General features: G+C 30.7%; 1 long non-coding RNA gene across 1 annotated transcript in view; it reads left to right on the top strand.

The window, feature by feature from the left end:
• Positions 1–10,059, top strand: part of LOC149030919 (uncharacterized) — a 31,202-nt gene extending 21,143 nt beyond the window's left edge. Inside the window, exon 3 of the long non-coding RNA XR_016178182.1 lies at positions 9,867–10,059. This is a non-coding gene — a long non-coding RNA (uncharacterized LOC149030919). The remainder of the gene's footprint in view (positions 1–9,866) is intronic.
• Positions 10,060–13,756: the final 3,697 nt, after the last annotated feature.

Raw genomic sequence — 13,756 nt, 5'->3', positions numbered from 1 at the left:
TCAGGTAAGTTCGCCATGCTTTGAGTCTTTGACCAAGTAAACTTTACTCGGATTTTAATTATGTTGGAACGACGTAAACTTTAAATTACTTTGGTACATAAACTTGCAGTCTCAAGAATCAAATCTACGAGAGTTTACTATCAGAGGGAGAAGAAAAAAATAAACGCGTGTTACGTGAAAGAAAGAAAAGAGAGAATCCATTCATATAAAATTTCTGAAGTTGTTTTGCGGAGGCGTAGTGCTTGTCAAGTCAATAATACCGTGGATCAAGATTTTCATTCAACATCAAGAGACTCCAATCACGTTTCCTTTTATTTAAGAAATAAAAATAACAATTTTTAAAGTTAGTTAGGTTTATGATTTGTTTTATGAATTTTAGAAATCCTACAAGCGTGACCAAGTTGCTTGTTAATAAGATTATTAGAAAAATAGTACAATAATAATTAATCGTGACGAGTTATTAACAAATATTTTATTATAATATATAAATTAATAAATAAATTAAAAATTTGTTTTTTTTTGTTTTTAAAAGAGAAATCAGCTTAATTTCTTTGTGCTTATTGTATTTTTTTTGTTAATGAGTAATATTTCTTGATTATTTATTTAATAGAAAAGTAATATAACAATTATTATATAACATTTTTTTATATATTGTAAAACGTGAGTTGCTTCTATGAGTTTGTAATTTTACTGTAAAATAAAGATTACAAATATTTATATAATATCTTAAATACATTTTGATGGTTTGTAAATTTCAGCATAACGTGTTCCAATTAATAATACTTAAAAAAGATAAATATACGAAGGTCATTTAAAGTTTAAATACGAAAGCTTCATCGAGGTATTTGCGAGATTCTCGAACGTCCTCGATCAGGAGGTCCTGCGTGTGGCCCTTGACTTTTGAAAAGAAAAGAAAATGATTCAAACGAGAGGGATGAACGAGAGGAAGAGGAGGAAAAAGAGGAGGAGGTCTGGAGAAGGGAGAGAGAGAGAGGGGGGAAAAAGAAGAGAGTGTTTGTACTCGGAGAGACACATTTATGGCCCAATCAACAGTGTATTCAAACATAGTCACACCTTTTCTTGTTGTGGTCAGACGCAACAACGTACAGGCTAGGTGAAAAGATACTTTTAGTCAAATATGCGGAAGCATTTGAATAATATTTCCCTATTCGAATAATTATTTTCCTTCGATTTTCAATTTATAAATACAAATTCCAATATAAAACATTAATAATCTAATTGATATGATCAATATATATATATATATATATATAATATTTTTATCGTTACAATAGTACTTTAGATATTCGACGAATAGAAATCTACCACTTCACTTTGATCGTAAATAATTTAAGGATTGAAATCGTGTGAACTTCTATTTTTCTCTTCTTTTAAAGGATTTCAGGGGGAAGGAAATTTGACAGACTTCTCACAATTTTCGAATAATCACGAATGAATAGACATGAAATAAAAAAATAAGTGGAAGATAGAAGAGAGATCGATCATTTGAAGTGGAATTTTTCAAAGCAGCTGTACCTGACTTCTTTTCTTTTGTACTTCCTTGGTCTTTTTCAATGGACCGCCACATGAGGGAGAGAGAGGGAAAGTCACGTGCATTTTTCTACCCACGCGCTCAATCGCATGAACCACGCGCGCCTAAGTCAGATTTTTTTTCGTCTGACTATTATATTTGGAGCGTAGTGACACTTTGTCCATAGGATTCTTTAAACTTATGGCAATCGATCTTTAGCTTTCATAGAATTATTTTCTTTGTCAATTTTTAACTTAAACGATCGATTGTCGTTTATTTTATTATACTTTCTCTAAATATCATTTATTAAATTATTTATATAGTATATAATATAATGCAATACAAGTCATTTATATAATATTATTTAGATTATTGAATCTGTCAATGAGTAATGTGAAAATATTTCAAATAAATATAATATTTGTGTTATATTTATTAATAAATATTTTATCAATAAAAAATACAATAAAGTATTTTATTTATGTACAGATATATAAAATATTAATTTTTCGTTTTCAATTTTTAAAAATATAATTCATTAATATTTTTATAGTACTTAGTAAGAAGAAATACTATTACAATGTAATTAAATCTAAACTAATAAATATTCCTACATTTATTTTTCTCATAATTCAATGTTATTAGATTGAATTAAATCCTACGGATACACATATTTATTTTTATTAATACTTAATCATCAAATTTCGTTCAATTATTAAAACAAGAAAGAGCCAATAAATAAAACAAATATTTTGAACTGCCCTTCCTTCCTATCGAAAAAACACAATCTCGATTCCAAAAGGCAATCAGGACTATTCTCATATCGTCATCATCGGTCCTATCCAAGAACATTTAATATCATTGAAAAGCATAAGAAATCTTCGTGTATGGTCCACGACGTATTTTGAATACACTTTAGAAACATTTTACCAAATGCTCCATGAGTTTATGGAGATTCGTGTCTCTTCCTACCACCAAGTGCGAGAAAGAAAGAAAGAAAGAAAGAAAGAAAAAAAGAAAAAAATGTGTAAAAAGAAAATAAAAATAAAAATAAGAAAAAGAAAAAAGAAGGAGGCATTCGAAGAGAGGGTCTTTAGGCATTCGTTCACAAAAGAGGATATGAAGAAGGTGAAGGAGGAGGAAGGGAGGAGAAGGAGGAGGAGGAGGTGGAGAAGGATAGCCAGGTGTCGGATCGTCCAGTACCATTACCAAACTGTATATCACTTTCAGTCGTGGATGACACTGGGCACAAGCGCGGCAACGATAGACGGCGTGTGCCTTCATAATATATATATATTATATAAATTTATGTATGCATATGTGTATGTATATAGTAAGATAATGATTTACAATTTTATTATAATATTTATTTTATTTTTACATCATATTATTGTATTAATATTTTATACTCGAGATTAAAATTTGTATTTGAAATTAAATTTAAATTTATATTATATTTATTCTAATGTAAATGATTATACGTGTACAAACCATAGTAAGAAAAAATGAGAATATATTGAAGCCACCTGATATATCTACATATTTGTCTCTGAGTATATATGTATGTGTGAGCATGTGTCTGGGTGTGTATATGTGAGCATATATCAGAGTGAGCACGATAATTTGACTCATTAAGCTTATTTTTATGGGTATAAATTAGTTTTCTACGCATTTTAAAAAAGAATCCGGTTCAAAAACGATGCCGATCGAGAAAGTTTTAATCTTTGGAGTTTTATTGGTATTTAACATTTTAAAAGAGAGATTATTTTGCTCTTTAACATACATCAATTTAATTTTTTAATTTATCAAACGGCTCGTTTGGATCACAAATAATATAATGCCGTAATGCGATCGATTTGACTTTCCGTTTTTTTATGGTTGCGTTAAGATTTCTCTATAGAAATTCTCTAACTCGTCTAATCTTTTTCCTTATTTTTTTACTGTCTTATGATTTTGAATTATCATTCATTTCGATACTATCGTGAAATCCACTTTCTAATGCATACCGTTCGATGTTTGATCGATGTTATTTTCCATTTGATTATATTTTATTTATTATCTAATCAATTTATTACACCAACATTAGCAATTACAAATATTAATTTATTTAGATTCATCATTTATACTATTACTCAAAATTATTTGTAAGAAAATACTAAAAATTTATGAATAATAAAAAATCAATTGACAGTCCTTTATATTTTTGTCAAAAATCATTTAAATCAATTGGGTTAAATATTATTTAACAAAATGAATAGAAAACCCACGAAATATTTATAAAAATATGTTAATCATATGTTAACACATTATGCAAAACTTCATTTTACTTTCAATAGTACTTCGTATACACTTGAGATTCTAAATAACAACTTATGCAATTTTGTGAAAAAAACAATTTGTTCAAATAAATCAAAATCTAATGTAATTGTTAAATATTCAGAAAAAAAGACCGATTGATTTGAAATACCAAATATTTACATAAAAATTGAATACAGTAATCAAATTAATTTTCTATCATTTCGAAAGATAGTAAAATAATGTCGACCATTATAATGTATGTGGTTTCTCAAATACATCAGTTTCTTTTATATTTGGACTAAAGTTAGAAAATTACGTAATTCACATAAATTTACTTCGACCATTAGTCAAAGCATTCACAATATCCATTTTAAAACTCTTCATGAGTTTACGACTACTTTTTTCTTCTGTGGATAGTAGTTTTCAGAATAACTTGGAAGAAGATTCAAGTAAGCAAACGAAAAAAAAAAAGAAAGAAAAAGAAAGGTATAGAAAGAGAGAAAGAAGGGAGGTTCGACACCTGCTGGAAATGCGGGCTTAGGTTGTTCGACTCAATTTTACTCTTTTCAGGAAATTGACAATCGTAGTCACTCGAGAACGAAAAGCGACACCTTGACCGCATCTTCTACAGCTAGACAAGGATTTAAACAACTTAAAATCCATCCCTGATTTTATACAATACAAAAGCCAAATCTTCTACAACTTGCCTTCTCCACGGCAATTCACTTCTACTATTCAATAGTTTGCAACCCCATACAGTGATTTCCCTCACCCCATGTATCATATACAATGATTCCTTTTTAAAAATGAACAAGGGAAAAACTTAGATTTACTGGACCACACGCCTTCTTTCATTAACTTTTAAACGTTTATGTTTTCAACGAATTTTCACTCAAATCTACGATCTTTTTCCTTTTTTACAAAACTTTACCACCCAACATCTCTCAACTTTTCAATCGTAGGCCTAATATTGGGACAATAACATCTTTAAAAATAATTTATTGCCGTTACAGTGTTTATCAGGTTCAATAAAAAAAAATAAATAAAATTGATGCTTAGTTTATTAAGCATATATAGCACGTTATTCTAATAATTTTCTAATACATAATTGAATACAATTAATAATTTAAAAAAAGAACACTACAAAACCTTTGTGATGTTCGGTAGTTTACATCCAACAAATTTACAATATCTGTTTAAATCGTTTGATTTATTCTTAACGCAAAACAAGTATTATCGTTACTCCGGATGATCATTTATATGGATTTTTAATACCAGAATCTTTATTCAAAGATCACATGTTTTGTATAGGAAAGAAATAAAGGAAATCTAAACCATAGAAGATCGGTTTGAAAAATCAAGCGCGTAACTTTGACTGTAGACTCCAAATTGTTCGATTGTCCGTCTCGAGTGGCTCGTCTATTGTGGGTTGGTCGCAGCTGTTCGAAGGACTCTTAAATCGCAATTATGCGAGGAACGTTCGAAGGCACTAGAAACGATGGTAGATGCGGAATAGATGGTTGAACGAAGGTGGGATTTTCAAATATTTCGCTGAGAAAACTTGTATACTTTCGTATAGATGACAATGATCACGGAACGAATTCTTCTTTCAGTGAACCTTACCATTTTCACCTTTCTCTGTTACTCTTTTAAAAATTTGGTATATCGTCGAAGGCGTGAGGCCCCAAAACCGGAATCGAAAACCTATTCAAACCAATATATTCGATTATATGAGAGTTTATGCGCAGATACCTTTGAACAAGCAAACTTGAAAGATCGATTTTTATTGGTACGAAGAATCGACATCAAAAAGAATAAAGAAAGAGGAAAAAAATACTTATACAACTTCGTTCTTATAAAATCAAAATTCGATCGTGAATTTTCAGACAGACAAATTTTGTTTGATCAGCATATCGGATAAGTATAATTTTATAATTTTGTTTGTTTGTATTATATTTAGTGAAGTTAAACGTCATTTGAACAGCTGATAGACAAAATTAATTTTTATGGGAAAACAGCTGATTAAAGAAGCATAGAAATGATTGAATTTTTGAAGATATTTTTTTAACTTCAAAACAAGTCAAAACTATTGAAATAATTATGAATGAATATTAAAAGATATCTTTAAATTCGTAATGGAAAAAAACTTCGACTTTTTGATTTGTCGAATCAAACGATATATCAAAGAAACTTTATTAATCGACTAACGTATTTTTCCTTTCAGTTTATTCATTTTATTTATTTTGTTAATTCTCGTCGAAGTTACAATAGTTTGAACAGCTGACATTAAGAAGGTCGATTTTCATAGCACGAGAATAAACGATCATTATTAAATTTATATTAAAATATGTAAATTTATTAAATAACACAATGGTAAATAAACTTTGAATTGTCAATGATTAGATCGATCGTGAAAGAATTAAAAAAAAAAAGATAAAAGAAGAATTTTCATTAACGAACTACTGTAATTTCTTTCACCTTCTTCGTTACACCTATTATTATTCGTGTAACTATCATTATCGTAATTATTATTGTTTGAACAGTTGATTCAAAAGTATAAATCATTGATAGATTAATTTCTACGAAATGTTTTAATGAAAAAAAAAACAACTGACCGCATAATTATTGACATTATTTTCAAAGATACTGTTTGTACTCTCGTATTGTTTAAAATACTATAGAATAAATTATTAAGTAATTATGAAATAAAGATCGATATATATTTATTATATATATATATAATAAATGAAAAAGTAAATGATTCATTCGTGCGAAATCTATGTCCGTTGTCGAGATTGTAAGTGACGTAGAAAGTTGAACATTGGTAGTTAGGTGGTACTTACTCACTTTATTTCTGCTTTACTATTTTTCCTCCTTCGTCTTGTTGTCTCATATCCTCTTTTTATTCTTCCTTCTTCCTTCTTCCTCTTAACCTCTTCTTTTTCTTCTTTCCTCATTTCACGTGCCTTCGTGCAAGCATTGCACGCGCTATGCTGTGCTTTCGTGTAACGACTGTAAGTATAAGTGGGAGTGCGTCAGTGTGAGAGTGAAAAAGAGTAAAAGAGAGAGAGAAAGAGAGAGATAGGAATGAGAAGAGAAGAGAAGAGTCGGGTATCCCCTAATAGACCGGCTGTCTTCTTAATTGACTAGGTGGGTCGTGAGCGCGTGATGGGTCGCGCCTCCCGACTCGAAGAAATAAAACTGGCAGGATCGACGAGATGAATCCGGTTGCTTCGAGACACGTTCCTTCTTTCTCTCTCTCTCTCTCTCTCTCTCTTTATATTTATTATTTTTTTTCTTATCATTTTAACGATTTCCTTGACTTCCCTTTTCTCTTGTTCTCTTCTTTTTTCCTTATTTCTCGTTTTAATTTGTAGAACCTTCATTTTACATAATATATATGATCGACTATTCTATTGAAATTAATTTCAAATCTATCATTAAAATTAAAATGATTATAACAATTTATTATTTCGTTTCAATTAGAAATAATATCATTTTTATGATAAATAATAATATGAGAATAATTTTTTTTTATAATTATCATATAAGTTACAAATTCTATCGAATAATGAAATTTTTTGATATCGATATTAAAAAAAAAAATACAGTGTTACGTCGCATTCAAGAATTAAATATTACAATATTTTTGAAGCCACATTTTTTTTGTCATAAGATTATAAATCTCGTGTAATCTTTTTACTGGCTACTCTTATAAACAATAAATAATAAAATAATTTTAAAAATTATATCCATAATTATCGTATATATTAAACATAAATATAAATATATATCTCAAATTTTCTTATTAAAATTTCTAAACTATTATCGTGACACAATCAAGGATTAAATATTTAAACGTTAAGATAAAAATAAATCAAAAAATAAAAAATAGAACAAGAGCGATATCGTACATAATTGGACGGAGATCATAAAAAGTACATTACAACTTTAACACGTTTTTAAACGAAGAGATTAAAGGCTAAAGTGAAGAAGCTAAAGAACCTAAAAAAAAAAATAACTTAAAAGATAAAAACAAGATAAAAAAAGAGGAAGGAAAGAATGATAGATATCATAAAAGAGAAGAAATTGAAGAGTTGTCGTGGATCTATGTGCTAGGTTCGGTTTTTGGTATCCAGCAAGATGACGTATGGGAGACCACAGTGGCTTCTATTTTTGGTAACGTTTAAAAGAGAGAGAGAAAGAGAGAGAGTAGAAGGAAGCCGACATGTGCTCGATATTTAGACGCTGCTCGTCTTCTTCGACCGCAAACTTTCCTCTTCTCCCCTCCTCCTTCTCCTCTCCCACCTACCCCCTTATATTCTCTTTACTCAATGTCTCGGAGTTACGAACTTTTCAACCGTCTGTCTCTACTCCTCCTCTACTTATCATCTCTTTCTCTCTTTCTTTCTCTCTTTTATTTTGTGGTGTTTTCCTCTTCCTCCTCCTCCTTTTCCTTCTAATTCTCCTCCTAACGTGGGTATTTAGCTCGGCGTCGTTATAAATTACGTATCATTCGCTTTCCAAACTGACAGCATGGCACGCGCACGCGGAATGCGAATACTCAGAGAGAGAAAGAGAGAAAGAGTTCTTCCTCTCATCTTCTTATCCTTTTCTAATGTCCCTTTTCCTTTCTTCGTTTGCCGAAACATATGTAAGCGTCTTCTTACGAGTGTTTCACATGCTTTAGTACTGCGATCATATGAAGGATAAATCATCGGTAAATTTTATAAATGTTTTTACCTATGGATAAGTTTTGAACGAATTTAGAAAAGGGTTCTTTTTTTACATTGATCAATTGAAATTATTGTATTTCTATTTATTTTCAAAACAATAGTATATATCTATGGGAATATTTAAAATAGAGGTTGAATTGTATTATGGGTATATACTGATATTTTATTATATAATATATTAATATTTATTTGAAATATTAATTAAAGTATTTATATTTGATTAATATGTTGTTCAGTATTTATAATAAGTGCAAAGTTACTTTAGTGTTTCATAATAATATTTGATACTAAAAATATATTTAATATATATATATATATATATATTAAATATTTAATTTATTATTAAAAACAAGGTGGAACTTCATGGTTACATGTTAATATTTCATTTTAATTATCGACCATATTTTTAACCTTTCAATGTTGCATACTAATTTTGTTATTCTACATACCACTGACCGACTATTTAAAACACCTAATAATAAATATTTTTAGATATATTAATCTAATAAATGTCATCCCGTATTTTAACGATCACGTCGAGTGTTAGTTGAAATCAGATTATAAGTGAGATCACTAGCAAAGTGCATAATTCATAAAAGAAACATCAAAAAGATCGATCGTTAAGATTGAATCACAGAGTTGAATGCGTTCGATCGATGGTTGAAAATTCTTCGCTGGTTTTCTTGGCACGGACGATAAGTGTTCGTTCAGTTCTAATTCTAAACACGTGGCCATCAGTTCACCCTTTCCGAGAACCATTCTTCGTCACGCTCGCGGGCACTTTACGATCTTTTGGGATTGTCGTTGCAAGATCGTGCGACCCGCCCTACCAGATTTTTACTTCCCTGATCGGTACCTCGATAAAGATGCTGAAAGAAATAGAAAAAGTAAAAAAAAAAAAGATTAAGTAAAAAACGATCTATCGACTTCGTGAATTATGACTACTAGACATTGAACCCGATAATAACTCAAGTAGAAAATTAAAAAGAAAAATAAATTATACATATATATTATGTTATTTTCATTTATATATGAATTAAATAATGTGCATAGACTTTTATAAAGATTATAGTATCATTACAATTTATTTATTTTAAATTAATATATCTATAATTTATTGAAATGTATTATACTCATAAAATAATACAATATAATAAAAAAATAAAATATCAATTACCCTTCATTCCAATTACACAAATAAATGTAAAAATTCGTACTTTCTCTCTCTCTCTCTCTCTCTCTCTCTCTCTCTCTCTCTCTATCTATCTATCTATCTATCTATCTTTCTTTTTTTATCGTAGTAAACTGCAGTTGCTGCTCATCCAAAGAGGACGAAGAGGAACAACACGGAGTTGAGAGAAGCGAGAACGAGGAAAAGAAGGATGGTCGTGAGGTACACGATGGCAAGCAAGCAAGCAAGCAGTCAGGCAAGCAAGCAAGTAGGCAGTCTTGGAGGAAGGTCAGGAGGGAGGGAGGGAGGGAAAAAATATCGTCTCGTTGCCGAGATGCCAGAAGCGGGACACGCATACCTCTTAATTGGAACGCTTTGCTCCTCTCAGTCTAAGCGATTTCGTTCGGATTTCGAAGGAAATGGGCGTTTAAGTGCACCACACCGGAGGAGGACCATTTACAATCTAGCTTTAACTGACTCTAACTAATCATCCTCGCGCTAACTTACAGTATCCCGTGTGTATTTGTCATTTTCGATTTTTCTACTATCTCTCTAAGATCACCCGGGATTATAAAGAATTTTTGTTCTTTTCTTTTTTTTTCATACGAAATAAAATGAAATCGAAAAATCAAGAAATGAATGAATGAGAGTTAAAAAAGAAAAAAGAAAAGAAAAGGAAAGGAAGAAAAAAGGTTGGGCAAAACTCTTGCAATTCTTTCTTTCTTCGTTCGCAATTTAAATTCTCCCAGACACCCTTAACCGCGTGGCCTGTAAACCGAGCAAAAAGAAACAGAGGTGGTATAAAGAGAGAGAGAGAGAGAGAGAAAAGAGAGAGAGTGAAAGAGAGAGGGAGGGGAAGAAAAGGGAATGGCGAAAAAGGAACAAATCGAGATGTCCGTCTCGCGCTTACCAAGCGACAGGAGAGCGTTCGTTTTTTGAAGTCTGTATTGCTTACAAATGTCCCGCTGTAAAAAGTTAGCAGTAGGGCTCCTAATGAGTCCGGTTGTTAAAAGTCTTTTCTATCTTTTCTTTTTCTATATCCCTCTCTTTCTTTCTTATTTCAAAAATGTTTTCAAGACTTGGTAAATATTACAAGAAAAAAAAGAGAAAAGAAAAAGAACAATAATCTTATATTAAAAATTTATCATTTTAAAAATATACATATGAACAAATAAAAATGACAATGGACTTAATTATGAGTATTTAAAATTATCATATTTATTGTATATGATAAAAAATAAAATTATATTTACACTAATATGTAAATTAAATTTAAAATAACATAAAAGAAAATAATAGAAAATAGGAATAAACTAAACTGATAAAAATGTATAGTTCGCTGTCCATACTTATCAACCCACCCACACATACACACACGTATACATCTATATTTATGTGTTTCTTTATATTCTATTTTTCGATTAGAAACAAACGTCGAACGGGCCGTTTAATTTTCTACGTATTTCAAAATTTATGCCCCCAACGTTAAGCCAACGTGATTAGAACTGAGAGCTTGCGGCTCGTATATACTTAAAGTAGTATAATACACATATACTATCATATACATACGAACGTTCGAACGTTTACTCAGAGCTCAAGCCCCGTGGCTCTTGATAATTAAGATGGAAATAACGAGGGGACTTGTCGAACGCAAGTATAATCATTACGAGTGTGCGAGCGCGCGAAAGCTCGAAACACATGTCCCTCCCGAGGGCAACACTTCCTGTCGTTAAATGCTCGGCGAAACCGTTTGCTTATGCTACGTTACTTTCGCTTGCCTTTTCGCTCTCACATTTCCTTATTTTATTTTATTTTTTATTACAATTTAGTTTCTTTTTATCAATTTGTTAGTCTTTTCAGTAATTATCTTTTATTTTAATTATTCTAATCATTTACAAATTTGTAATCATAAATATTATTTACTAAAGATTTTAAAATTTAGATTTATTGTAAAATATTTATCACTAGAATTTACATTGTAAGCTGATACTTTATTTGTGTGATTTGGCATGTACTATGCTTTATTAGATCAAATATTTAACATACTTACTATAATAGATAGATAAAATATAAAAAAAAAATTCTTCTTATCTCTCTCTCTTTCTTTCTTTTTTTTTTTCAAAAAAATCGACCCACCTAAAGAAGAAGGAAATTCCCTAGGAATGAGAAAGGACCCTCGAAGTTTCTTCCCCTTTTTTTTTCGCACTACGAAAGTAAGCGAGATGAAAGTTGGAATACCACGGAACGGAAAAAGGGGGCACCAAAATATGTGTCCATGTATGCGTGTGTGTGTGAATATAAAAGAGAAAGAGAAAAGATGAAAGAGAGAAGAAAAATAAGAAGAAGAAGTGAGTAGGGTAGAGAGGGAGAGGGTAAAAGAGGGTTAAGAGGAACGACCATTCATCTCCGAAACGTCCGTGCTAAACATAGTTCTTGAGAAAAAGAGTGAGAGAAACTGTGTGGTGCGGTACGGTACGGTAAGGTACGACACGGTACGGTATGGGTTTTACGAGACACGGGGGTTATCTCGTTCGCGAGTGCACTTTCGCGGTCGAGTGCTTTCTTTGATAACGTAGAACAAGAGAGTGAACAATTCTTTGAAGTTTTGGCGGAAGAATGACGAAAAATCATCCACGTCTTTTTAAAACGTGTCCTCTCTTTTTCATTAAACTCTTCATTTCGTTCCTTAAATTAAACCCATTAATTGTCTCAAGTATCAAATCTTGTCTCACGTATTTGAATTGTTCAAAAAATTCGTGCCGATTTAAACAAAACAAATTTTCTTTCAAAAGAAATATTTTTATTTATTTAATATTAATATTAAATATTAATATTTTAATTTCAACAAAAAAAAAAAAAAAAAGATATATTATTCGTTTTTATTGATTTTGCATGAAATATTATATTTGTCATCAAATTTTCCGGACAACATAAAATATTTGTAAATTGCGCTTCAATCTTAATATATAAATACACAAATAATATATCTGTACATTATACTAACAACATGTCGACGACTTATGTCAACCTCATCGACCGTGTCGACTTTAAAACGGAGGACAGACTTACTGAATTGCATTGCAACTGCATGCACATCTCCCATTTGAACTCGTAACTCTTGCTCGGTAGCGTAATCAAAGTCGCTGAATATAGTCGTTTGAAGGAGTTAGCGAGGATCGTCGAAAGAAATATAAGCTCGCTAAACGTTTTCTTCTCATTCTCTCCTCCCTCCCTCCCTCTCCACCCTCTCTCATAACTTTATTTTATCCCTCTTTCTATCTTTTTCTAAGACGTACACTTTTATCCTCGTGCTTACTCTCTCTTTCTTTTTCTTTATTTTTTAATTTTATCTTATTTTTATGTTCTCTTTTTTTTCTAACACATTCGTTTATACTTATTTTCTCTCTCTTTCACTTTCTAGCTATAAGAAGACTAATGTATTCAGTAATACATTTTTTCTCTTTTCACATACGTGTAAATGCAATTTTCTTAATTATCTTTCTCCCAATTTTATTTAATCCTGATTTTGTCTCTTTTTCTAACACATACATTCAACCTCATTACTTCTCTCTTCATTTCTTTTACTTTCTAGCAAAAAATCACCCATAAATCTTTTATTTTCTTACACACAAAATACGTAATTTTTGACTGTTTCTCATTCTCTCCGTTTTATCGCATTTTATTATATCTTTGTTTATCTTATTGATACCCAAGACAGTCATTGGACGTTGAAGTATCTTTCATTCGAATTCTTTGGACGTGTTGCCCATTACAAAAGGCTAATTCCAATTTTATCGTGATATAAAGATCGTCCTCCTGTTCGCGCTATAATACGTCAAATGAAAAAGAAAAGAATGAAAAAGAAGAAAGAGGTGGTGGTGGAGAAATAGGAGGAAGAGAAGATGAAAGGGGGAAGGGGATGCGAAGGAATGGGGGGACTAAACTTAAAAGTCTAGTTCTTTATCTCGTATACGACCAAATAAATATTGTCCTGGTGACGTTGATTTCAGTTCACGAGAC

This window comes from Polistes dominula, unplaced genomic scaffold (genome assembly GCF_049000335.1).
Source record: "Polistes dominula isolate Pdom_NZ unplaced genomic scaffold, Pdom_raw_medaka contig_20, whole genome shotgun sequence".
NCBI lineage: Eukaryota > Metazoa > Arthropoda > Insecta > Hymenoptera > Vespidae > Polistes > Polistes dominula.
This window is presented reverse-complemented; position numbering and strand designations above follow the sequence as displayed.